This window comes from Schistocerca gregaria, unplaced genomic scaffold, assembly GCF_023897955.1.
Source record: "Schistocerca gregaria isolate iqSchGreg1 unplaced genomic scaffold, iqSchGreg1.2 ptg000280l, whole genome shotgun sequence".
In the NCBI taxonomy this organism is placed as follows: domain Eukaryota; kingdom Metazoa; phylum Arthropoda; class Insecta; order Orthoptera; family Acrididae; genus Schistocerca; species Schistocerca gregaria.
The window spans coordinates 2,021,903-2,026,879 of NW_026061773.1; positions in this window are offsets into that span (position 1 = coordinate 2,021,903).

Consider the following 4,977-nt stretch of genomic DNA (forward strand, 5'->3'; position numbering starts at 1 on the left):
GATGAAGCTTCTAAGTTGATGTAATAGCCAGTAAGGAGTAGTACAATTCAAGTTTTAGGTATCGAATATTGAATTTTTAGCTGGCTTTGGTGCCTTGGACTTGAGCTAGGACCTTAAGATTCTGCATGAAAGGATTACTAGCAGCCGAGTTGCACGGGAGAATGCGAAAAGTTTTCATATGTAGTAAAAACCTGAGAAATCCGTCCGTTTTCGGAATATATTATCGAATCGACTTAAAGCAGTGCGTCACATTGGCCGCTCTTCTCTCTGAAACGGTTGTACTTATCGTCTGCAAAGCTATGTCGCGTGCTGCAGTATTTGGAGACACTAAAAGCACCATAGTAGAACACAGATGAAGCTTCTAAGTTGATGTGATAGCCAGTGAGATGTAGTACAATTCAAGTTTTAGGTATCGATTATTGACTTTTTAGCTGGCTTTGGTGCCTTGGACATGAGCTAGGACCTTACGATTCTGCATGAAAGGAGGACTAGCAGCCAAGTTGCACGGGAGGATGCGAAAAGTGTTCATATGTAGTAAAAACCTGAGAAATCCGTCCGTTTTCGTAAATTATTATCGAATCGACTTAAAGCAGTGAGTCACATTGGCCGCTCTTCTCTCTGAAACGGTTGTACTTATCGTCTGCAAAGCAATGTCGCGTGCTGCGGTATGCGGAGACACTAAAAGCACCATAGTAGAACACAGATGAAGCTTCTAAGTTGATGTAATAGCCAGTAGGAAGTAATACAATTCAAGTTTTAGGTATCGAATATTGACTTTTTAGCTGGCTTTGGTGCCTTGGACATGAGCTAGGACCTTACGATTCTGCATGAAATCAGGACTAGCAGCCGCGTTGCACGGGAGTATGTGAAAAGTGTTCATATGTAGTAAAAACCTGAGAAAACCGTCCATTTTCGTCATTTGTTATCGAATCGACTGAAAGCCAGATCGTTACATTGGCCGCTCTTCTCTCTGAAACGGTTGTACTTATCCTTGCAAAGCTATGTCGTGTGCTGCGGTATGCGGAGATACATAAAGCACCATAGTAGAACACAGATGAAGCTTCTAAGTTGATGTAATAGCCAGTAAGAAGTAGTACAATTCAAGATTTAGGTATCGATTATTGACTTTTTACCCTTCTTTGGTGCCTTGGACATGAGCTGGGGCCTTAAGATTCTGCATGAAACGAGGACTAGCAGCCGAGTTGCACGGGAGAATGTGAAAAGTGTTCATATGTATTAAAAACCTGAGAAATCCGTTCGTTTTCGTCATTTGTTATCGAATCGACTCAAAGCCAAATCGTCACATTCGTCGCTCTCCTCTCTGAAACGGTTGTACTTATCGTCTGCAAAGCTATGTCGCGTGCTGCGGTATGCGGAGACACTAAAATCACCATAGTGGAACACAGATGAAGCTTCTAAGTTGATGTGATAGCCAGTGAGAAGTAGTACAATTCAAGTTTTAGGTATCGATTATTGACTTTTTAGCTGGCTTTGGTGCCTTGGACATGAGCTAGGACCTTAAGATTGTGCATGAAAGGAGGACTAGCAGCCGCGTTGCACGGGAGTATGTGAAAAGTGTTCATATGTAGTAAAAACCTGAGAAATCCGTCCCCTTTTATTCATTTGTTATCGAATCGACTTATAGCCAGATCGTCACATTGGCCGCTCTTCTCTCTGAAACGGTTGTACTTATCGTCTGCAAAGCTATGTCGCGTGCTGCGGTATGCGGAGACACTAAAAGCACCATAGTAGAACACAGATGAAGCTTCTAAGTTGATGTAATAGCCAGTAAGGAGTAGTACAATTCAAGTTTTAGGTATCGAATATTGAATTTTTAGCTGGCTTTGGTGCCTTGGACTTGAGCTAGGACCTTAAGATTCTGCATGAAAGGATTACTAGCAGCCGAGTTGCACGGGAGAATGCGAAAAGTTTTCATATGTAGTAAAAACCTGAGAAATCCGTCCGTTTTCGGAATATATTATCGAATCGACTTAAAGCAGTGCGTCACATTGGCCGCTCTTCTCTCTGAAACGGTTGTACTTATCGTCTGCAAAGCTATGTCGCGTGCTGCAGTATTTGGAGACACTAAAAGCACCATAGTAGAACACAGATGAAGCTTCTAAGTTGATGTGATAGCCAGTGAGATGTAGTACAATTCAAGTTTTAGGTATCGATTATTGACTTTTTAGCTGGCTTTGGTGCCTTGGACATGAGCTAGGACCTTACGATTCTGCATGAAAGGAGGACTAGCAGCCAAGTTGCACGGGAGGATGCGAAAAGTGTTCATATGTAGTAAAAACCTGAGAAATCCGTCCGTTTTCGTAAATTATTATCGAATCGACTTAAAGCAGTGAGTCACATTGGCCGCTCTTCTCTCTGAAACGGTTGTACTTATCGTCTGCAAAGCAATGTCGCGTGCTGCGGTATGCGGAGACACTAAAAGCACCATAGTAGAACACAGATGAAGCTTCTAAGTTGATGTAATAGCCAGTAGGAAGTAATACAATTCAAGTTTTAGGGTATCGAATATTGACTTTTTAGCTGGCTTTGGTGCCTTGGACATGAGCTAGGACCTTACGATTCTGCATGAAATCAGGACTAGCAGCCGCGTTGCACGGGAGTATGTGAAAAGTGTTCATATGTAGTAAAAACCTGAGAAAACCGTCCATTTTCGTCATTTGTTATCGAATCGACTGAAAGCCAGATCGTTACATTGGCCGCTCTTCTCTCTGAAACCGTTGTACTTATCCTTGCAAAGCTATGTCGTGTGCTGCGGTATGCGGAGATACATAAAGCACCATAGTAGAACACAGATGAAGCTTCTAAGTTGATGTAATAGCCAGTAAGAAGTAGTACAATTCAAGATTTAGGTATCGATTATTGACTTTTTACCCTTCTTTGGTGCCTTGGACATGAGCTGGGGCCTTAAGATCCTGCATGAAACGAGGACTAGCAGCCGAGTTGCACGGGAGAATGTGAAAAGTGTTCATATGTATTAAAAACCTGAGAAATCCGTTCGTTTTCGTCATTTGTTATCGAATCGACTCAAAGCCAAATCGTCACATTGGTCGCTCTTCTCTCTGAAACGGTTGTACTTATCGTCTGCAAAGCTATGTCGCGTGCTGCGGAATGCGGAGACACTAAAAGCACCATAGTAGAACACAGATTAAGCTTCTAAGTTGATGTAATAGCCAGTAAGGAGTAGTACAATTCACGTTTTAGGTATCGAATATTGACTTTTTAGATGGCTTTGGTGCCTTGGACATGAGCTAGGACCTTAAGACTCTGCATGAAAGGAGGACTAGCAGCCGAGTTGCACGGGAGGATGCGAAAAGTGTTCATATGTAGTAAAAACCTGAGAAATCCGTCCGTTTTCGTAATTTATTATCGATTCGACTTAAAGCAGTGCGTCACATTGGCCGCTCTTCTCTCTGAAACGGTTGTACTTATCGTCTGCAAAGCTATGTCGCGTGCTGCGGTATGCGGAGACACTAAAATCACCATAGTGGAACACAGATGAAGCTTCTAAGTTGATGTAATAGCCAGTAAGAAGTAGTACAATTCAAGTTTTAGGTATCGATTATTGACTTTTTAGCTGGCTTTGGTGCCTTGGTCATGAGCTATGTCCTTAAGATTCAGCATGAAAGGAGGACTAGCAGCCGAGTTGCATGGGAAAATGTGAAAAGTGTTCATTGTAGTAAAAACCTGAGAAATCCGTCCGTTTTCGTCATTTGTTATCGAATCAACTTGAAGCCAGATCGTCACATTGGCCGCTCTTCTCTCTGAAACGGTTGTACTTATCGTCTGCAAAGCTATGTCGCGTGCTGCGGTATGCGGAGACACTAAAAGCACCATAGTAGAACACAGATGAAGCTTCAAAGTTAATGTAATAGCCAGTAAGAAGTAGTACAATTCAAGATTTAGGTATCGATTATTAACTTTTTTGCTAGCTTTGGTGCCTTGGACATGAGCTAGGACATTACGATTCTGCTTAAAAGGAGGACTAGCAGCCGAGTTGCACGGGAGAATGTAAATAGTGTTCATATGTAGTAAAAACCTGAGAAATCCGTCCGTTTTCGTCATTTGTTATCGAATCGACTTAAAGCCAGATCATCACATTGGCCCCTCTCCTCTCTGAAACGGTTGTACTTATCGTCTGCAAAGCTATGTCGCGTGCTGCAGTATGCGGAGACACTAAAAGCACCATAGTAGAACACAGATGAAGCTTCTATGTTGATGTGATAGCCAGTGAGAAGTAGTACAATTCAAGTTTTAGGTATCGATTATTGACTTTGTAGCTGGCTTTGGTGCCTTGGACATGAGCTAGGACCTTAATATTCTGCATGAAAGGAGGACTAGCAGCCGAGTTGCACGGGAGAAAGTAAAAATTGTTCATATGTAGTAGAAAGCTGAGAAATCCGTCCGCTTTCGTCATTTGTTATCGAATCGACTTAAAGCCAGATCGTTACATTGGCCGCTCTTCTCTCTGAAACGGTTGTACTTACCGTCTGCAAAGCTATGTCGCGTGCTGCGGTATGCGGAGATACATAAAGCACCATAGTAGAACACAGATGAAGCTTCTAAGTTGATGGAATAGCCAGTAAGAAGTAGTACAATTCAAGATTTAGGTATCGATTATTGACTTTTTACCCTTCTTTGGTGCCTTGGACATGAGCTGGGGCCTTAAGATCCTGCATGAAACGAGGACTAGCAGCCGAGTTGCACGGGAGAATGTGAAAAGTGTTCATATGTATTAAAAACCTGAGAAATCCGTTCGTTTTCGTCATTTGTTATCGAATCGACTCAAAGCCAAATCGTCACATTGGTCGCTCTCCTCTCTGAAACGGTTGTACTTATCGTCTGCAAAGCTATGTCGCGTGCTGCGGTATGCGGAGACACTAAAATCACCATAGTGGAACACAGATGAAGCTTCAAAGTTGATGTAATAGCCAGTAAGAAGTAGTACAATTCAAGTTT